Source organism: Eurosta solidaginis, chromosome 4 (genome assembly GCF_040869045.1).
Source record: "Eurosta solidaginis isolate ZX-2024a chromosome 4, ASM4086904v1, whole genome shotgun sequence".
Lineage (NCBI taxonomy): Eukaryota > Metazoa > Arthropoda > Insecta > Diptera > Tephritidae > Eurosta > Eurosta solidaginis.
In genome coordinates, this window is record NC_090322.1 from 112912058 (window position 1) to 112935422 (window position 23365).

The window sequence follows — 23365 nt, forward strand, 5'->3', positions numbered from 1 at the left end:
TTTATTTTAATTTTATAATAAATTCCCCTTTTAGCTGTGAGTTATAAAGGTATAAACGGCAACACTTTTAACCACCGATGACAAATAATTTGGCTCGTGCCTATTGTATTTCGTCGGCTAATTGCTACGAGCATTGATATTTACAGAATACGCCATTCAGCATCAACAATTTTCTGATACTCTTGAACATTATCAATACGTACTTCAGCATTGTCACGCTCAGCCTTGAATTCCAATTCTATATTTAATGCCATTTGATATTTTTTGTATGACGTTGGATCCACCAAAGAAAAGTACAGCGTCCACAACCATTTTAGAAAATAAATCTTTGGTAATAGTCTAGTTGAGGGGTCGACTGCTAATACGCTACCAAAAATATCGAGAGAGGTGTCAAACGACGCGTCTTGACATCAGTATTAATAATCCGAAGGCGGAGAATAAGAATGTTAACTTATTCAAAAGATATTAACGAAAAACCGGAAAAAGCCCCGTGGGTACCTCCGAAACCGGGGGTGGGATCCATAGTATTTTTGCGCAGAACACCTTTCTGAGTTGGGCGGCCTTCGGCCGCGCTTATAAAAAATAACCCTGGGCTACGCCATGCCAAGTCCGGGTGTGTGGTATAACCGTGGCTACCGCCACGGTGATGCACAATTTTTTTGGAGGGTACCAACACAACAACAACCACATGAAAATCGCCAACTTCAACTGCAAATATCTCCGGACCAATGATGACATGATACGAAACATTAATTCTCTCTCAATTCGTTTCCAGGAATGGGTCTTAAAGTTCATTCAATTGTAAACATTGGTTCATTCGATTGTAACCAAACTTCATTCGTTTCCAAGAATGGGTCTTGAAGATCAGAGTTGCGTAAACCGCGCAAAAAAAATTCCAAGAAAATCGGTGCGTTTTCATTATTTTTCATTTCAAGTGTATTCAACTACATAAGCGGATCAAAAATTTGTAAAAAAGGTACAAGAAATAACAAAATTAAAAGAGCTGTTATATTAACGCACGAAAAGAGATAAGTACATTTTATCTTAGCTATCAAAAAATTAAATTTCACGTGTTGTCACGGAAAAATTTTTATCGGGTAAAATAAGCTTTTTTTTGTATTTGTGATCCTGAAGAAATTCGAGTTTTTTGATATCCCATTTGACAATCTTGAGTAAGTTTTCGGTGAAAATCATAAATTAAACCTTTACCATGTAAAATACCCCAAAGTTATTCCGAAATGCCCAAATTTGATTTTGAGGATGATGGCATCTATGGTCAATGTTATAAAAAATGCACATTTTCACGCGCTCTCAGAGAGCGAGAAGTTTCATATCATGTCATCATTGCTCCGGACAGAGATAAAATGTTTCTTTTCCGCCTTCGGATTATTGTTCTGGAGATTAATACGCGTCTTTTGACACCTCTCTCGATATTTTTGGTAGCGTATTAGTAGTCGACCACTGATGACCTGATACGAAACATTCATTCTCTCTCAATTCGTTTCCAGGAATGGGGCTTGAAATCAGCTGTCTGTTCATTCAATTGTAAACAAAAGTTCATTCGTTTCCAAGAAAGGGGCTTGAAATCAGATGGCTATAGAGTTGCCTGAAATACGCAAAAAAAAAATCTCCAAGAAATCCGTTCGGTTTCATTATTTTCAAATAAATCAACAAGTAAGCTGATAAAAACTTATTAAAATTTATAAAAAAGGTAAAGTTTTGTAGAAATATTTTGTGGTAGATAAGTGAAAAAATATGAAATAATATATTACAATTGCGTTGCTTTGCTTTGTTGCTCTGGCACCGCCATAAGATAACAATAAGCGGCTAGCCCCTTTTTTCACTTTGATGCGACCAAAACGTTTATGTACATACATATGTATATCCACACGCAAAAAATGTATAAGAAATTACGAAATTATATCACTTGGTGAAGTATCTGCGTTGTCGTCCGCAAAAGGCTATAAATTAAACATGTTGCGTTAACCTATACGTATACCTACAATTTATCTCAGCTGTCAAAAATGGAATGTCGCAATGCTCCACAAAACCATGGCCTTTATGCATCCATTTACATCAATGCGAAGACTAAGAAGCTGACTTTTATATTAATCGAAAGTTGCTACCAAAACCCGTTTCGTGTGCAGTCCTTCGATGAAAGGTGTTGTCACTGATAAATTTTCCACAGGTGAAAAAGAGTTATTTTTTTCTTCGGATTTGTAATTCTGACAAAAATTCGAGTTTTTTGATATCCCATTTGACAATCTTGAGTAAATTTTCGGTGAAAATCATAAATTTAACCTTTACGATGCAAAATACCCCAAACCCACTCAGCATTTAGGTGATTCAATTTTGAATTTCCCTACATATCAGTACAATTTGATTACTCTTTCTGACTAAATTATGAGTTATCATACAAGTGAACAAAAGAAATAATCAAATATGAATACTTTTGATGATCAAAAACTGAAAATCATTTTTCGATCACTTTTTGGAATCATTTTTGAAGTCCTTTGATGATTGGATTTTAATATTTCATAAAAATCAACAAAAAGAATAATCAAATATGAATACTTTTGAAGATCAAAAACTGAATATTGTTTTTCAATCACATTTTGGAATCCTATTTGAATCAAATGTGTTTACTTTAGGTGATCAAAAATTTTTAATCATTTTTCAATCAGCTTTCTGAATCTTTTCCGACTATCTGTGTTGACTGAACAATAAATTGTATACTTGTTAAAATTATACTTTTCATTGAAAATCTTATTTTTTACGTGCACACATTTTTTCAATAATGAAGTTAGAAAAAATATATAAAATTGTTTTTATTTATACAATGTAAATGCTGCTCATAACCGAAGATGTCCCCAATCATTTCTCCACCTTCCGCCGCCAAGAAAATACATAATGGTTGGACAATACAAAGTTTGTGAGCTATTTGAACCCCAGGTAAGTGAAACTCTCTTGACATACCTGAATACGGCTTCAACATCCCGTACCTTATCGTTTTTTAAGATATTGACGATCGTAACTGATGTTGGATGTTGTAGTCGCAGGTGTATATCAGTCAAGATTATTCAAATAGCTCACTTCCACATGCCTTCTTCCCCTGATGAAATATGATTATCATGTAGTATCTTAGTTTGTATGAGATATGAAGAATAAATCATGATAACCGTATTCAAAAATGATTCAAAAATCTCAACCAAAACGATTGAAATATGTTCACGAATATGATCAGAAAAAGACCGTGAAAAGCAGTCAAATATTACTCTAAAACAATTAAAGTTCAATTTTACAATGATATCAAATATGAATAAAAAGTGTTTCGAAACATGAATCAAAAATTATTATTCAAGAATAATCACATTTATGGTACATTTTTCTCCCGACGATACATTAATTTTCGAATAAAAAATACCTTTAAATTTGAACGTTTTTAATCATCTTGGGGTATGATATTTGAATATTTTATAATCAAAAATTTCAAAAAATGCTAGCTGGGAAGTTATTCTGAAATGCCCAAATTTGATTTTGAGTATGATGGCATCTATGGCCAATATTATAAAAAATACACATTTTCACGCGCTCTCAGAGAGCGAGAAGTTTCATATCAGGTCACCAGTGTAGTCGACCCCTCAACTAGACTATTACCAAATCTGTTTGTTGATTAAGCGCCAAATACACGACACGAACATTTCCGCGAACATTCCCGTTATGTCATGTTTCTGCGACCTTTTCTGTCGTGTATGGTGGTGTTTGCCAGTTCGCGCAAATGTTCGCCAAAAATCAAAATATTTAAATTTTTGGCGAACATTTGCGCGAACTGTTCGTGCGTGTATGGCGAAATAGCTCATAATCGTAGTAATTTCTGAACGGAACAGACGTGCGCGGAAAAGTAAAATGGACAATAAAAAATTTCTGAGTGAATTTATTGAAATGTTCTCTCTTTTTTTACACTTAATTGCCACAGCGAGCAATATTGCTGCAGCACAATTGTTGTCCGTATTCATCGCTGTCTGAAAGAGAACTAATGTTCGGCCAAAAGTTCGTATGGTGTATGGCCAAAGCTGCGAACAAGATTGCGGAATGTTCGTCGAAATGTTCGTGTCGTGTATTTGGCGCTTTAATAAGTTTGGAGGTCATTACTGTGGCAGCGCATTTTTCCAATAAAGCACGTTGTTGCTCTTTTGATTGGCACTTCGACATGTACAGCCATGTCATTTTTGGTCATGCATAATTGTAATGCTTTACATATAGCTTTAATGATGATACGTCCATACACGCCTTCCTCAACATATGGCTTAACTGTTAAGATTACCCTCCTTAAAATACTACTGAATAAGTGCCATCGCCGAACTGATAAGAGAAATATTTTTATTCTACACATTCTAATATAGCAAAAAACTTAACTCAGCATCTTGAGATTTGGCGATGTCGACTAGAGTTTTACGGTTTGATGCACAATATCCAATAGTTCCATAATTGTTGCCCCATCATTTGAAATTGTGGCCCTACCACTGGAATCAACAATATGCTTGTCCATACTGCGTGAACCCAATGTAGTGCGTACAGTGTCCACAATTGAATACGAGGCATTGATGTTGGATATGAGTTGAGGTTTACCTTGAGAGCTATCGGTACCCAAACATTTTTTACACAAAAGCTAATGTACCCAATACAAGTTCAGGACGTTCATATTTATCGACACGCTGTCCGGTGTGGCCCAAATGTTGGAAATATTCAGTTGGCACTGTTGAGAAAAAATATGGGTAATAGTCTAGTTGAGGGGTCGACTGCTAATACGCTACCAAAAATTATCGATAGAGGTGTCAAAAGACGCGTATTCATCTCGAGAACAATAATCCGATGGCGGACAAGAAAAATTTTATCTCTGTCGGGAGATATTTGCAGTTGAAGTTGGCGATTTTCATGTAGTTGTTGTTTTGTGTGTACCCACAAAAACAATTGTTCATCACCCTGGCGGTAGCCACGGTTATACCACACACCCGAAATTGGCACGGCGTGGCCCAGGGTTATTTTTTATAAGCGCGGACGAAGGCCGCCAACTCAAAAATACTCTGGATCCCACCCCCGGTTTCGGAGGTACCCGCGGGTCTTTTTTCGTTTTCGCATTTGATCGGGATCTTAACGGCGTTGGGCTACTGTTGCGGCTGTTGATATATACTAGTACCAGGTGCAGGTGGTTGGTAAAGAAAATAATACAAAAATAATCATCAGTAATATTTGAAATATATTAGTTGTATTAGCATACTTACATTGTAACCATGATGTACGGGTATTGTTGACCCGGCATGGGTGGCTGACTAGGCATTGGCGCCTGTCCAGGTTGTGTTGGTGGCATCATTTGACCTATGTAACCACCTGGTGCACTTGGTTGTTGTAGGGGATAGCCTGAATGTTGAGGTTGTGGAGGGCAACCAGGTGGATCGTCTACACTGCGCTTAAATTCTTGATTTTCTTTACTGCAAAGCTTATAAAACGTTCCTCTCTTCATATTTCTTACCTGATATAGGACACGTTCAGAAACACCAAAATAGCGCGGACCCAAACACGCGAGCGTAAAAATTCTGCTTCCACTGCTGATATACTTAACCTTTTCCAAAGTATATGCTTGCCTAAATATTGAATAAAAAATGTAAATGTTAGCCAGTTTGGATCATAAAAAGATTTATCTAGGTGGGGATGGTTCCTCAATATAATTGAATATACGATTTGTGTCATGTGGTGTTAATTGCATGCTGGACATATATCAGGTACTTCAGTTCAGTCTGGATAAGTAAGAGTTTAACATGTTATAGTACCCACGGGTTAAGCCAGTGCGGAGCTTACTGACTTTTTATAGATGAGGAGGGAAAGTCATTAGCTTTTCCAGCCCTAACCCGCTTGGGCTGGACATGCCAAGTGTCAGCAATATTGGACATCCATGCAATTACGCTACCGATTTTCCTACACCCAAAAATACTGGATGTGACGTTCTATCAGGACCTACATTTAGACGAACCGTGGGATTAAATCCAATGAACTGCACCAGCATATCGTAAATAACACTTTTACCCACAGTTTTTCTTGTGGGTACTACAAAATCACCAAACCAACAACAACCAGATGAAAATTTTCAATTTTGTTTGCAAATATCTCCGAAACGAAATAAAATTTTGAATTTCCGCCTTAGCTTAGAATAGAAACCATCCCATCAAAAATCTAGTGGCCGAAAATAGGTATATTCTTAGCCCCTAACAAACTGGGGGTGTACTTCGCGTATCTCAGCCGGTAGTGGAGAGTCAGAACGAAATCCTCCAAATAAACAAGTAGGCGGAAGAACAATATTTATTTGGGTAATAGTCTAGTTGAGGAGTCGACTGCTAATACGCGTCCAAAAATATCGAGAGCGGTGTCAAACGTCGCGTCTTGATATCAGTATTAATAATCCGAAGGCGGAAAATACAAGTTTTAACTCGTTCAAAAGATATTAACGAAAAACCGCAAAATGACCAGAGGGTTCCTCCGTAACGGGGGGTGGAATCCATAGTATTTTTGCGCAAAACACCTTTCTGCGTTGGCGGCCTTTGGGCCGCGCTTATAGAAAATAACCCTGGGCTACGCCATGCCAAGTCCGGGTGTGTGGTATAACCGTGGCTACCGTCACCGTGATGCAGTTTTTTTTTTGTGGGCACGAACACAACGCCTACCGCCACGGTTATACCACACACCCGGACTTGGCATGGCGTAGCCCAGGGTTATTTTTTATAAGCGCGGCCGAAGGCCGCCAACGCAGAAAGGTGTTCTGCGCAAAAATACTATGGATCCCACCCCCGGTTTCGGAGGTACCCGCGGGTCTTTTTTCGTTAATATCATTTGAACTCGAGATTAATACGCGTCTTTTGACACCTCTCTCGATATTTTTTGACGCGTATTAGCAGTCGACCCCTCAACTAGACTAATACCCAAAATATAAATGCAAATACCGTAGCGCGCACAACACTTAATTTAAATTTACTTTTTATTATATTCGAAATTATTTGTAAATCAGTTTTTATTACTCTGCTGTTGCGTTTCATGCCGAAAATAACCATTGGCGGATTCGCAGAAAATTTTTGTGACGTATTTGAGGGTACATAGCATGTAAGAAAAGGTAAGCATATATGGATCGGACCCTGCAAAAACGCTCAACGTCATTTGCCTAGTCATTTTACGGTCATTGTGACTTTTTCCAGCAGTTATATTCATAGTCACATTTGCATGGGCGTGATTAGGTTTTGTGACGAAATTTTCCGTTTCGTTCCTATTAATGTGATCGTCTAGTCCGCTCCCACCTATAGGATGTGAGCATAGCTCACACACGTCACAATGCTCGTCAAATGGCGGTCATATTCTCCGTCATTTCACTCTAAATTTTCGAGTCATTTGACAATCAATTTTACTGCGGTTTTACCATTTATATCAATATTTATTATTTTCAATATTATTATATATGTAAATGAAATTGGAACTTATATTAATACAGTTCATATAAAAAAGAAGTAAGTACTTTAATAATAAATAAACTCGCTTAATTGGTTTTTGTTTTCCAATTGAAATCTTTTCTAAGCGAGCAGAAAATAATTTTAAGCTTTAGTAAAAACTCCAATTATTTGAATAATCTACAACTTAAAGCTTAGTAGAAATTCAGATTAGGTTTACTCTTTTTTCAGATCAAAAATATTCAAAGGTGTCGTGGAACCGGATTGCTGTCATAATTGATGAACTTAAAAATGTACGACTAGTAATTGAGTCAGACTTATTATTGTTCTAAATCTAATCATTGAAGCAATAATTCTGCAACCCTTAGCAGGAGCATTGATTGGTTTCAAATCTAATTCCGACAGCAATCGTATCACGACATCCCTTATTATATGTATATACACATGAAATTGTAACTTAAATTAATACAGTTGATATAAAGAAAAGTAAGTACTTTAATAATAAATAAACTCTCTTAATTGGTTTTTATTTTCCACTTGAAATATTTTCCTGTGCGAGCACATCGCTAACCTGTGTTGGCAAAAGATATGATTATACTGTCTTCGATAGATAGTCGGACGAGCCGCTACCCGGCGAAGTAGAGATGACCGTTGTGTCGGTGGCAGCAGTTACAACAGCAGTTGTAAGAATACCCGTCATGAGTCTAGTCTACAGTTTAATGATAATGAAAATATAAGAATCAGTGTTTATGAATAACATATTTTAATTAATCTCTTACAACAACCTGATCGGTGGCTACATCGCCATGTAGGTAGTGTGGTGTTCCACCTTGTATAAACGTAGGTACTGTATGTGCTCAACCGTGCAAATTGACATTAGCAGTAATATTATTTACATAAACATAGCTTGGTATTTGTGCAGGCCTCAATATAGCATACATTGGTTCAGTTCGGTGTGCACCAGCCACTGGTACAAACACTTTTGAATGCATAGCTTTCATATAGGATGGATGTCCAGCAGTGCTCCGGTTGTGCCAATATGTAATGGGCTGCTCCGTCTCTTGGTACGGCTGTATAGGTATAGGCGGGTGCAATGTATTGCTAGTCTGCTCAAGATCGTATGGTACATAGATGGCTCGAAGACGCCAGAGGGGATTGGAGCCAGAGTTTTCGGACCCAGAACCAAAATATCAGTAACTCTAAAAGCACATCCTAGCATTTTCGAGCGGAAGTATTCGCCATAAGTTAGTGCGCTAAGCTGAACCTTCAGCGCTGATACCCCAATGAAACAATTGCCATACTCAGTCAGGCAGTCAGGTTCCACTAAAGGCAATTGCGGCGTTCGAAATAAAGTCAGCACTGGTCCTTCAGTGCGTAGAAAAGCTGAATAAATTAGGAGCACACAACGTAGTACTGTTGGCCTGGGTCCTAGGCCACAGGGGAGTGGAGGGCAATGAGCAGGCGGACTCAATGTTTAATTTGTTGCGTCTCTCCCACAAATTGTCAACCTCCCAGCAGATCCTTTCAGAGGGTCTGCGCCATACTCTCCTCTTCCGGGAAGGTATCGACCCCAATCCGGGTCCTTCTCCTGACCCCAGTACTGAGAAATGGGTTTTCTGCGTTTGTCGGAAAAGAATCTTTTTAGGACGGTCATATATATAAGGGCCTGAAATATTTATATATATATATATATATATATATATATATATATGTTTATTAAGTCTATGATCGAAAAGAATCTTACAGACTAGATACAAATGAATAGAAAGATATAAAAACTATATAGTCAAACTTATATATTAATTACCGTGTAAATAATAAAAAAGAAAAAGATAACAATGAGATGAATAAATAATAAAAATAAATTACAGCCACAAATCCAGAGAAGACTTGAACGTACTTCTCGACAAAGAGAAATCAAGAAGGAAACTCCCTGAGAGTCTATTAAATACGGTAAGTGCGCGGAAAATCGGGTCAAACATGCAATAGTTAGCTCTACCGACACGCAAGTAAAAGGGCAAGAAAGTACGAAGACACCTATTAGGTACATTAAAATTAACTTTAGCTAAAAGAGTTGAACAATTCAAAGAGCCAGTGACCAGATCATAAACAAACATTAGTAGATGCGCAGCTCTCCGGATTTCAAGAGACTGGAGATTGATAAGCATGCATCGCGAGTAATAGGATGGGGTTGGATCGTCAAAGTTAATAGAAATTAAGCAAAATCTAATGAATTTTCTTTGAACCCTCTCTATTCTGGCAGAGTGGCCACTATAGATGGGATTCCAGACAACTGAGGCGTATTCTAATTTTGAGCGAGTTAAGAGATAAAAAGTGCCTTCCTGGTATAGGGATCCTTGAAGTCTTTTGCATATCTGCGAAGGAAGGCAAGGTTTCTGTAAGCCTTCGGAAGGACATAACAGATATGACTAACGAAGGAGAAAGATGTGTCGAAGACAACACCTAGATCAATAACTTCTATGACAGAAGCCAGTGGAACACCTGAAATACCGTAGGGCGTGGTATGCAGGGTAGACGACTTGGAAAAAGACATTTGAAAGCATTTTTTGACATTTAAGTAGAGACTATTGGCATTACACCAAGCAACAAGATTATTTAGATCATTTTGTAGGAGCACTGCATCTGACGGGCCATTAATTCTACGAAAAATCTTAAGATCGTCTGCATATAAAAGGAAATCAGACGAATTAAAGCAGGAACCAATGTCATTAATAAAGAGCACAAATAAAAGAGGACCAAGAATGCTACCCTGAGGTACCCCGGATGTTGCCAAGAAAGGTTGGGACTTACAGTCTTCAATTTCGACGCACAAGGACCTATTCGACAAATAAGATTTTAACCATGATAGGAAAACAGAGTGAAATCCAATGGATTCCAGTTTAAATAATAAGATTTTATGCGATACTTTATCGAAAGCCTTCGTGAAATCGGTGTATACAGTATCTACCTGGCAACCGTCCTGAAATGCAGAGATGCAGAAATCAGAAAACGACACTAGGTTCGTAACAGTCGAGCGACCAGCCACAAACCCATGTTGGCACGGCTCAATGACGCTTTTGATGACAAAAGTTAGCTTCTCTTTTATAATTTTCTCAAAAAGCTTCGAGCAAACTGTTAGTTTGGCGATAGGCCTATAATTAGAGATGTCATTTTTATTGCCAGCTTTAAAGATTGGACAAATGGAACTTTTTTTCCACCTATCGATAAAAGTTCTGGAAGACAGGGATAAATTGAATATATGCCGAAGAGGTATGCACAAAGATAAACTACAGAACTTCAGGACAAAGGCACAGAGGCCGTCACTGTCACATTTTAACGAGGGTTTAAGGGAGGACATAGCATTGCTGACGTCATCGCCGGAGATCACGAGGGAGCCAAAATCTAGACGATCATAGAGCCCGGATCGCGAATAAGAGTCATTCAGATCTACAGTAGCATCATCAAAGTTTGATTTAAAGAAATCAGCAAACAGCTCAACTGTTTCTGGTAGGGACTGGGAGCGTACACCATTAAAGCTCATGCAGATCGGTATATTCGTCGAACCACGTTTGGATCGGATAAAGTTCCAAAAGGCTTTGGGATTTTCTTTAAGCTCATTTTCGAGCCTACCCATATAGCGATTGTAAAGGAATTTGTCAAGGACATTAAATTGACGCACACTGGTAGTGAACTGTTCTCTGAGAAGGATATTATCTGAACTGCCTTGAATAAGTTATTGAGTTTGTTACGCTTATTTTTCAACCTCTTAAGAGTTTTATTATACCATGGTAATTTATGAAGCCTGGGCCCAAAACGAGGCACTATACTTTGAAATGTTTCAGTCAAATTCGATAAGAAAATATCATAACAAACACTGACGTCATTAGAGGGAAATATGTCTTCCCAGTTAATTTCAAATACTACATTGTTCAGCTCGCCGAAATCAGTAGATCGAAAGTTGAAAGAGGAATTATCTAAAGCAGGTGATGTAGGGATAGCATCAAAGTTATGTAGATGAATAGCTATTGGTATATGATGCCTATCAATGAACTTCCTAATCACATAAAAAGTAGTAATAACTTCAATACTTTTAAAAAAAGTTTATTGGAGCATTGTAAAACCCTTCCAATAAGATAAAGTTCTTTTTTCTTTTATTTTTTTACATGATATACCGATACTGGAGCGCGAAAAGGGAATGGTAATATTGGTAGCAGCAAAATACAATGCATCCGGCCCTAAGGAAAAGAAAATCGGTGGCCACCTGTAACTCCAGACAGTTCCAACAACTAATTTCGATGGAATTCGGTATTTCCAGCTGGTATTTACTGTTGCTGATAGGAATCACTCGCATTCTGACAGCATTAATATAACAATAAAATTATATAATGTGTGACAAAAATAACGAAAATAAGGCCAAATAAAAGTTGCAGCAGGGGGGATTGGAAACACGTCCTTTTCAACCTCCCATTATATGTTGAGCTGTGCTAATCGGAATCTTCATGCATTCCGACAGCGTCTTTAATAAACAAAGTTGAGGGGTTATTTTCAATTTCCAACATCCAAAGACATGTTTAGCTGCATTGATCGGAGACTAATACATTCCGACAGCTTAAAATACACATATAATTTAAAAATATAAGTTCCAAATTTTGTTGCCTTAAGCTGGGAGCACTGGAGGATTGGAAACGTCGTAATGAGTGGCTCCCAGACTCGTCCTTTTGTCACGCTAGTAAATATGCTGATCGGAATACATGGCATTCCAACAGCATATTCAATAGAAATAAGTGATTATAACAATGAATTGTACTTAGTAGTTTAAGTTTAAGGCCTAAACAGCCGTAATAATAAATAAATTAAATTAAAAAAATAAATACTCTTGTCAGTGTTTCACGTGCAAGGGATGGTTGCATCGGACAGGTTGCTCTGGGCTAGATTCCAAAATCCAGCGTCCTCGTAACTTTTATAAATCTTTTGTGGCTCTTGTTGTTCACGGCCTCATTACATTATGAGGAAATACGGCACCTGAGAACACAGCCGTATGAAGCTAAAAAACACAAGCATGTCTTCAGTGAACTCCACAAACAGGCGTCGGACCTCTATGCCGGTGATTCCTGTACTCAAAGAACAAAACTAGCAGAGGAGGAACGCACTCTCCCTAGGGAAACGAGAGTAGTCACTCTAGCTCAACTTCGAGCTGGATAACGTAACAGGTTAAACTCTTACCTATCCAGAATCAACCCCGACATACAAAACATTGTCCTGCTTGTAATGTGTCCCCACATGTCACCAACCATCTCTTTAACTGTATTGTGGAACCAACGCCTCTAACACTCCTCTCATTATGGTCCACTCCTGTTGAAACAGAAAGTTTCTTTGGACTCCCGTTAGAGGACATTGATGACAATTTGTGATCGGTCGCACCTATTGGATGGGGCGAAGCACTGCTTCTACAACAAAAGCAGGCGGACAACACGGAAAGAGAGGCAGTCGGTTCTATGTACCGGAGCGACTCGGGATTTTTCCCGACCAAGGACTGTCATTTCAGTGTAACCCCATTTAATTTGTCTCGTCCCTCCCACAAATTGTCATCCTCCCAGCAGCTCCTTGCAGCAGGACTGCTCCATATTCTCTTGCTCCGGGAAGGTATCGAATCCAATCCGGGTCCGTCTCCTGACCCCGGTCCTGAGAAATGGTTTTGCTGCATCTGCCGGAAAAGAATCTTTTTAGGACGGTCATACTCTGTTCAGTGTGTCTCGTGTAAGGGATGGTTGCATCGGACAGGTTGTTCTGGGCTTGATCCCAAAACCCGACGTCCACGTAACTTTTATAAATCTTTTGTGGCTCCTTGCTGTTCACGCCCAAGGGCGCCCCGTAGTCTACGTCTAAGCGCCCCCCATTACCTTCCAGCAGCCCCGCTGCTCAGCAAGCCACAACAAGTACCCGCTGCTGCTCGCGCCTTACGGCGCCAACAACTCAAACAGCTGCTACCACTCATAACTACAATCTTCGTAGTAGAGTCGGAAGCAATGCTGAGCAACAGCCTTTGCCCCCGTCTTCTCCCCCCCCCTGTTTTCCGGCAGCAATCGTGTAGGTCAGGGAACCAGACTCTTAGTCCCTACCTCCGTTTGCACCGTTTGCCAGCACAGAATATATATGTTTGCGACATCCGCCCAATGCAGCTCCTGCCTTGGGTGGTGCCACTTTCCTAGATATTCTGGTCTCCGCGACGGCAACCACTCGACGGGTTTCATCGCGCCATGTTGCCAGGTCGCAAACCCAAATCATCCGGGTACCCCAATGCTTGCCCAAGGACGCCCAGTCCCAGGGCCACAACAGCAATTGCGTCCTGGCCTTCCTCAACCCAGGCGTAGTCACCCGTCACTTACCCCCAGAGTGGCGACGTCTCCCCTCATGCACTTCAGAATTCTGCAATTAAACTGTAATGGACTAACTGGGAAGATTACGGAGATAGTCAATTTCATGAAGCGGCACAACATCCGCATTGCTGCGATTCAAGAGACTAAACTCACAGCACGATCTGCATTGCAGACCTGCTCTGGGTACAATGTCCACAGAAAAGATCGCGAGAGCGGAAATGGAGGCGGCCTCGCGTTTATAATACACCACTCTGTGCAATATCACATATTTGATCCTGGCATCGACCGCAGGGACAACGTCTTAGAACGTCAAGGCCTATCTGTCCGGTCAGGCGATGCAAACCTAGAAATCATCAACATCTACATCCCCCCTGCCACCTGTTGCCCCGGTGGATACCGCCCTAATATCAGAGCCTTACTCACTGGAAACAATCGCATTATTTTAGGCGACTTCAATGCCCATCATGATCTATGGCATTCAAATTTGCGGGCGGACAGTAGGGGCGAGATGTTGGCGGATCAAATAGAAGAAACGACGTTCTGCACAATAAACGGAGACGCCCCTACACGTATGGTAGGAAGGTGTCACAGTTCGCCAGATATCTCAATCGTGAGCGCAGAACTCGTAAACTGCGTCAACTGGCAGCCGATGGTATCATTGGCATCCGACCACCTGCCTATACTTGTTTCGCTCGAGCGTACCGCCGACTTCATCGCCACCGAAAAACGCACTTTCATAAACTTTAAAAAAGGAAAGTGGGAAGAATATAAATCCTTTACAGACAACCTCTTTGCTGCCCTCCCTATCCCGACTGATGCCCGCCAAGGGGAGCGTGCCTTCCGCAAGGTCATTGAATCCGCCTCGGCACGTTTCATTCCCGCCGGGAGAATTCCCGAAATCCGGCCCCACTTCCCGGCGGAGGCCGCAAACTTAGCGAGAGAACGTGACCTTATAAGGCAGCTTGATCCAGGCGACCCCCAAATAAGGGATATAAACCAACGCATCAGATTGCTTGTGGATGAACACAAGCGGGCGAAATGGGAGGAGCACCTAAGAGGATGTAACCTCTCTACCGGTGTGGGTAAACTTTGGTCCACCGTAAAGTCCCTATCGAATCCGACTAAGCACAAAGACAAAGTTTCCATCGCCTTTGGCGACAAAGTGCTGTCGGATGCGAAAAAATGCGCGAGCGCTTTCTGCCGACAATATATAATGCATTCTACGGTCGACAAAGTTAGACGGAGGGCCAACAGACACGCACATAAACACAAATTCAGCGCGTCACCAATCACCATCACCGCTAAAGAGGTTGAGGACGCCATTGGTCGCGCTAAACCATCCAAAGCAGTGGGCCCAGACGGCATAGCCATGCCGATGCTTAAAAGCCTAGGGAAATAGGGTTTCAAATATTTAGCGCAGGTCTTCAAACTGTCTCTTTCCACCTTTGTCATACCCGAGAAATTGAGAATGGCCAAGGTGGTCCCGCTACTAAAGCCCGGTAAACCAGCTAACATAGGAGAGTCGTATCGTCCGATATCTCTCCTATCGCCAGTAGCAAAGACGCTCGAAGCCATTTTGCTCCCTTATTTCCAAGCAAATTTGCAACTAGCCTCCCATCAGCATGGCTTCAGAAAACTCCATAGCACTACCTCCGCGCTAAATGCCATTAGCACCCAGATAAATTGCGGTTTAAATCAAACCCCCCACCATAGAACAGTACTCGTAGCGCTAGACCTATCAAAAGCTTTTGATACGGTCAACCATGGCTCGTTACTGCAAGACCTGGAAGGGTCTACCCTTCCCCCATGTCTTAAAAGGTGGACCGCAAATTATCTGGGTGGTCGGCAGGCATCGGTGCTATTTAGAAACGAAACATCAAAGCCAAGGAGAATTAAACAAGGGGTGCCACAGGGTGGTGTCCTATCCCCACTTTTGTTTAATTTCTACATATCTAAGCTACCTTCACCACCGGAAGGAGTCACAATCGTTTCCTACGCCGATGACTGCACAGTAATGGCCACAGGCCCAGGCCCACAGATCGATGAGCTATGCAATAAAATAAACGGCTACCTCCCTGATCTCTCCAGTTTTTTCGCCTCGCGAAACCTGGCATTATCACCGACTAAATCTTCCGCGACCTTATTTACAACATGGACGTCCCAAATGTCGACCATTTTGAACATCCACGTCGATGGCTCTACGCTACCGACTGTCCTACACCCCAAAATCTTGGGTGTGACGTTTGATCAGGATCTACATTTTGGTGAGCACGCAGCCGCAATTGTTCCGAGAATTCAGAGCCGTAACAAAATCCTCAAATCCCTTGCTGGCAGTACCTGGGGAAAAGATAAAGAAACGCTCATGACTACATACAAAGCAATTAGCCTGCCGATTACGTGCTACGCGTCACCCATATGGTCGCCAAGCCTAAAAATTACCCACTGGAAGTAGCTACAGGCCTGCCAAAATACTGCTCTCAGAATTGTCACGGGCTGTCTTCTTATGTCCCCAGAACACCATCTACATAATGAGGCGAGAATACTCCCCATCAGGGAAAGAAACGAGATGCTTACCAAACAGTTCCTGTTGAATACCCAGAAACCTGGGCATCCCAACAGACATCTGATTGACGAGCCAGCACCGCCTAGGGGCTTAAGGAGTCATCTCCGTAAGCATTTTGAGGAAATACGGCATCTGAGAACACAGCCGTATGAAGCGAAAAAACACAAGCAGGTCCTTGGTGAACTCCACAAACAGGCGTCGGACCTTTATGCCGGGAATTGCCCGGTGAACCCAGTACTCAAAGTAAAGTATCCAAAACTTGCGGAAGAGGAACGCATACTCCCCAGGGAAACGCGTGTCACTCTGGCTCAACTTCGTTCTGGATACTGTAACAGGTTAAACTCTTACCTATCCAGAATCAACCCCGACATACAAAATGTATGCCCCGCTTGCAATGTGTCCCCACATGACACCAACCATCTCTTTAATTGTAATGTGGAACCAACGCCTCTAACACCCCTTTCCCTATGGTCCACCCCTGTTGAAACAGCAAGTTTCCTTGGACTCCCGTTAGAGGATATTGATGACAGTTTGTGATCGGTCGCGTCTGTTAGGTGGGGCGAAGCACTGCTACAACAACAACAGAGGCAGCAACTGCATAACCCATTGATCCCGAAACGTTCCTGCCAGTTGGCCCACAGGGGCATTTATTAGCAGAAGGGAGGGAAAAGAGAGAACACTGGCGCAATATGCCAGGCCTGAGTCAATCTAAGTTACTGTTAGGGGGTTACAGCACAACTCGATATTGGGCATTAATCGGCCTCTCAAAAAGATAACCTAAGAACCCTAACGGCTATTCTTACAAGACACTGTAGACTGAACAGTCACATGCAAAAGCTGGGTATAATATCGAACAACACATACCGATTTTGTGATGGATCAGCAGACGGTGGACCATATCCTTCTATATTGCGGCACAATTTCAAGACGTAGGGCTAAGTTTATGGGCTCCCCATGGCCAGAGCATTCCCACATTTAATCACTCAAGCAAAGAACACTGCTGGGGTTCATCAAGGAAGTTTCAAGGGGTTGTGTAGCGCAATATATAGCTTCTCCAACCCAATTGTCAACCTCACCTTCGAGCGGCGAATCCCGTTTCACTAACAGACGAGGCTCTGGCGACCCCAAGCTCCTCATGGAACTTGGGGGTGGGAAGGGAGGGATGGCCTGAAGGTTTAATGTGGCCATATAAATCGTTCCCGAGATGGTCGGGCCAGCACCTTAATGGTGCTGTGTTACCGGAGCGTATCGGATCTGTATCCGACAAAGGACCATCACATCGATAACACTTCCCAAAGCCTTCGGGGAGTAACCTAATCGCTACAACAACAACACAACAACAACATCAAGGAAGTCGGCTAGGATGAGGTGCTGTGAAGGAGATGAGCAAGTCACTGTGCAATCCTTAATAAATTATCTATCTATCTACGTTCCGGTAACAAGCACCATTGTGGTACTAGCCCCACCATCTCGGGAACTATTGATATGACTACATTAAACTTCTAGGGATTGAATACTAATAATGCCGGCAATGCGAAAGTCTGCTAAAATGTACCATTCTCCATGGAATGCTTGATATATAACTTTCCACGTTTTGAAACAGTGATGAAAAGAGCAAAATTTACAAAAATTTTAACTGGCTGTGGGTAGTAAGGTGTTGATGTCCTCTCTTAACGCAATGTAATGACAACTGCGATGCAGGGAAAATGACAAAAATCTTGCAAATCTACTGATAATAATTAATTATTGCCTCCCCTTCTATGCAGTTCTATGCATACATACATATGTATTTTTCTCTCCAAACGCTAATTAAAAAAATTAATTGGTTTTCTCATGAACTTCGAACTCTGTCGTATTTGCATTCTTCAGTTGATTATCAACATAAGCATGACAAATTATTTAATATGGTAGCCAATTTACTTACCCTTTCTGGTGCGATGATTCCTGGACAATCGGGCCTGACTAGACGCGATTTTTTTTGCCTTAAGAGAGCGTGCTTAACGCGAACCATATCATGTTATGGCACACCTTTGGTGATGCAAAAAATCAAAGCCATTTCTGCTTCTAATGCTTCTGGGATAGCAGCAGCAGCTCCCGGTGGCGCCACATAAATAACAGTTACATGCCGATCAGTTGCCTTTTTTGCTCCGGCTACCTATTCAATTTTAATTCACATTACATTATCTACTAATGCAATTTTTAATCACTACAAATCAAAATAAATTACCGAAGCAAATACTGGCAAACCAAGAAGCGTAGTTCCACCCTTTTTTAGGGAAATACATCCAACCAGTTTGGTACCGTATTCCAAAGCATATTGCTTGTAAAGTACCTTGTATTCTTGGCAAATGAAACGTGAATCTGCATTTAGTTGTAGATTTCGGTAGTAGTGCAGTTTACGGTACCTACCCTAAAGTTGGGCCAAGATAATCCGAAGGCGGAAAAGAAAAATTTTATCTCTGTCCGGAGATATTAGCAGTTGAAGTTGGCGATTTTAATGTGGTTGTTGTTGTGTTTATACCCACAAAAAAAATTGTGCATTTCCGTGGCGGTAGCCACGGCTATACCACACACCCGGACTTGGCATGGCGTAGCCCAGGGTTATTTTTTATTAGCGCGGCCGAAGGCCGCCAACGCAGAAAGGTTCGGAGGGACCCGGGGTCTTTTTTCGTTTTCGGATTCTCGATCTAGACGTGAATACGCGTCTTCTGATACCTCACTCGAAAATTTTGGCCCAAATTTCGGTGGGTACCGTAAACTGCGCTATTACCTAGATTTCCTCTAATTTTGGCATATTCTGAGCTGAATCGCAACCCGGCGGAGATGCTATCTATTAGAATAATATAACATTTTTTTTATTATTTAAAAATGCACATACGTATGAATGAAAATCAGAAGGTAATTAATGTTGTTGATGTTGTAGCGATAAGGACACTCCCCGTTATCGACTTTGTTGGTCCTTTGCCGGATGCAGATCGGGTACGTTCCGGGAACCATTAAGGTACTAGCCCGAACATATCGGGAGCGATTTAGTTGACATGAAATCTTGTAGGCCATCCCGTCGATTCTATACAACTTAATATGGTAACGAATTAAAAGACTGTGCACTACCTAATTTTTATCAAAAATTATCAAACGTGGAATCAAAAGGCGCGCCTCGATCTCCGTTTTTATTATTATATGATATTTTTGGTAATAGTCTAGTTGAGGGGTGGACTGCTAATACGCTACGACGCGTCTTGACATCAGTATTAATAATCCGAAGGCGGAAAATAAAAATATTAACTCGTTCAAAAGATATTAACGAAAAACCGAAAAAAGACCCGCGGGTACCTCCGAAACCGGGGGTGGGATCCATAGTATTTTTGCGCAGAACACCTTTTTGCTTTGGCGGCCTTTGGCCGCGCTTATAAAAAATAACCCTGGGCTACGCCATGCCAAGTCCGGGTGTGTGGTATAACCGTGGCTACCGCCACGGCGATGCACAATTTTTTTTGTGGGTATAAACACAACAACAACCACATTAAAGTCGCCAACTTCAGCTGCAAATATCTCCGGACAGAGATAAAATTTTGGTAATAGTCTAGTTGAGGGGTCGACTGCTAATACGCTACCAAAAATATCGAGGGAGGTGTCAAACGACGCGTATTGATCTCGATAACAATAATCCGATGGCGGAAAAGAAAAATTTTATCTCTGTCCGGAGATATTTGCATTTGAAGTTGGCGATTTCCATGTGGTTGTTGTTGTGTTGGTACCCCCAAAAAAAATTGTGCATCACCGTGGCGGTAGCCACGGTTATACCACACACCCGGACATGGCATGGCGTAGCCCAGGGTTATTTTTTATAATCGCGGCCGAAGGCCGCCAACGCAGAAAGGTGTTCTGCGCAAAAATACTATGGATCCGACCCCCGGTTTCGGAGGTACCCGCGGGTCTTTTTTCGCGTTAACATTTTTATTTACCGCCTTCGGATTATTAATACTGATGTCAAGACGCGTCGTTTGACCTCTCTCGATTTTTTGGTAGCGTATTAGCAGTCGACCCCTCAACTAGACTATTACCAAAATTTTTCTTTTCCGCCTTCGGATTATTGTTCTCGAGATTAATACGCGTCTTTTGATACCTCACTCGAAAATCTGGCCCAAATTTCGGTGGGTACCGTAAACTGCACTACTACCATTAATTGGGTCTACTTGAAAATGTTAACATATGCACATATGTACTTTTTTATGTACGCATTTGGTTGTTGATCACATTTTCTTCAATAAATACTAGAATTCTGTACTAAGTTTCAATGCAAATAAAGAACTGATTTATATAGTTTTCTTTACAAATTTCACATACCTAGTAAGAATTATGAAACTTTCTGCTTGTAGCATGGTTCAATTATGTACAGGTTGGCTCATCTCATCAGCTGATTTTATTTATGTCATTGCATGGTCGAAGGGATTGTCAAAAGGAGATGGCAAACTCAAAATGAAACCAAACATTGGCAACATTTTACTTACACATACAAAAACTGCTAAGTTTTATGTTTCCATTCCATACCATTCGCACAAACACCAATACACAGATTTTGACAATTTGAACAGACATATTTTGTTGCTTTACAGATGAGCCAACCTGTATATAGTTGAACCATGGCTTGTAGTAAACAAGTAGAAATTTAATATCTTCCGGAATGTTGGAAAGCACAATGCACTTCCCATCGATTCAATTAAGCACTGACTGAACACCATTTCGCCCATCACCGTATCAACGCAATGTATTTTATTCCTCTCTAGTGTAATTCTCCATAGCAATAGAGTACGTTCAATACATGGCGGAACCTTACAGGGTGGCAGCATACCTACAAATATAAATAAGAGTTCAATGTGCTTTGTTTTTGTAAATCGATGGTCTAATGTCAAAATCTTACTGCGACGGAAGTTGATGCATCAAATCAAATTAAAAAAGTGCATATCAGATGTCACCGTGCTGCCATTTTGTGTAGTTCCGCCATGGTTCAATACATGGTATAATAACCAGGTAAACGCATCAGAGTTGCATTTACATGTTTTTTCATTCGAAGGTGGTCATAAAATGTCAAACTTTTGTTACGGTCTGCTGCTACGGTCTACGGCTACGATCCACTTGGGAGCGTGTTCACGCGAACACACCTAGCGATGTGGCGAAAGTTGCGATAAAAAGATATCGAAAAAACAAGAAAAAGACAGACCGGCCATCACTACGAAAAAAATCGGCCCTTTTTTTAAGATTGAGTTTCCGCCGTATACACATAAGGAAAGAAAAAATTTGGTAAGGGAAACTAAATCAAGAAAAATCGCCGAGTTGCCGGCCAAATCGACACCAAATTAGATGATGGAGGTAAAACGTATTCACCGATGGTGTTTTTAAATGATTATTGGGACTTACAACGTGAACATTTTCCCATCAATGAAACAACGCCAGAATTAGATCTGCATTTTAACCTATCAACCATTAGGCATGTTCAAGTGGCAATTGAGGACACTACCACCGGTGTAAAGGCCAGCACGAAGCGTATCGCCACCTGGGTCTTTTGTTCACCTCGGACCACCGCGCCAACCACCACCAACGGTGCCTACTATTACCACGGGCATCACCATCGGTAGTACCTCCCCCAATTCCTTCATAAGCGCAACAACCATCAGACGTACCGCCACACCAGTTGCAACGCACGTACATAGGCTTGAGGCCATTAAGGTTAACACCAACAACAGGCGGTTCCACCGACCCCAAGACTAGCGGACCTTTATTAACTGCGCTCATACCGGCAATAATACCAGCCGCATCCTTACTAGCCACGCTCATGCCGACAATAACACTACTAGCGCATCTTTATTAACTGCGTCCATACCGGCACTAACACTACTAGCGCAACCCGTACCAACTACGACCAGATTGGGCTACAATAAACCTGCTACAATGACAATCACAGGACAGCGAATATAGGCCTGCGGGCATTCCAATTGCGATAACGAACATCAGCGGTTAAAGCGGTGAGTTCGTTCCACTACTGAACTAAAGTTATGTATTTGTAGCCTTAACCCTATTTTTTTAAATTATATTTTTGACTCCGCAACATTATATAATGTTAATGTAACCACAACTAAATTAAAAGTGAATTGTTTATATAAAACACAAAGACCAATGTGCTAAATACCTTTGCACTGTAAATAGGATTGCAATTTCGTAGAAAAATGGAAAAATGAATTCCCTGTAGTTAAAGGCACTAATATTAAAAAAGCATAAAAACAACTCAAGATTGATAGTAATGTAAAGTTTATGTCCTATAACTAAAAACCACGAATATCAATTTAACGTAACTATTTAGTGTTGCAAAAAAGGGTATAAAGCTAATTAAAAGAAAAAAAAAACCATATTCGAGTATATATCTATGTAATGTTTAAGTCATAGTAAATTGCCTTTTTTCTACAAGAAAAAATTTTAACCAACAAAAAAACAAAGCATATTTTAATGGTCATGGGTGTGCAATTTATACTGCCTGTGAAACAAAGAAAAAGGTGTTTCAGGTATTAAAATCTGCTTTGCGTTGTGGTAAAATTTTACTAATACATTTTTTTTATTGATGCCATCGTGGCGAATATGATTTTGGAGTGAGCAAAAGTGTTGATATTGTTTCGGTAAGGAATAAAGTTTTATTGGTAATTCAAGCTCAGTTGCATTATCAGTAAAATGCATTAACTCTATATTAAGAGACGCAAATAACAAGTAATGCGGGTTGGCTTGCGCTAGCAAAACAAAACGTTTTGTTGTATACATTTTTTTTTGGGTGACTGAGTCGAACTAAACCCGAAACAATACCAACCCTAACACTTACTTGTAAAACAGTTTACGTTTCACTTGAACAAGTAAAATGATTTCAGTAATTGTACTATAAGTTTAAAAGGTTC

At 40.8% G+C, this 23365-nt stretch overlaps 2 long non-coding RNA genes across 7 annotated transcripts in view; both read right to left on the minus strand.

The window, feature by feature from the left end:
* Positions 1 to 2137: 2137 nt before the first annotated feature.
* LOC137250154 (uncharacterized) overlaps positions 2138 to 23365 on the minus strand; it is a 52939-nt gene continuing 31711 nt past the window's right edge. For 2 of the 6 annotated variants that reach the window (XR_010952808.1, XR_010952802.1), the window contains exons 3-5: positions 5283 to 5642; positions 4815 to 5190; positions 2138 to 4756 (exon numbers count right to left, since the gene is read on the minus strand). This is a non-coding gene — a long non-coding RNA (uncharacterized lncRNA). The remainder of the gene's footprint in view (positions 4757 to 4814; positions 5191 to 5282; positions 5643 to 23365) is intronic. The other 4 variants (XR_010952806.1, XR_010952805.1, XR_010952804.1 and 1 more) reach the window with 4 other exon arrangements.
* Positions 17624 to 20793, minus strand: LOC137250156 (uncharacterized). Its single transcript, XR_010952811.1, has 3 exons — positions 20554 to 20793; positions 18655 to 18788; positions 17624 to 18582 (listed from the first exon to the last, which is right to left on the minus strand). It is a non-coding gene; the product is annotated as an uncharacterized lncRNA (long non-coding RNA).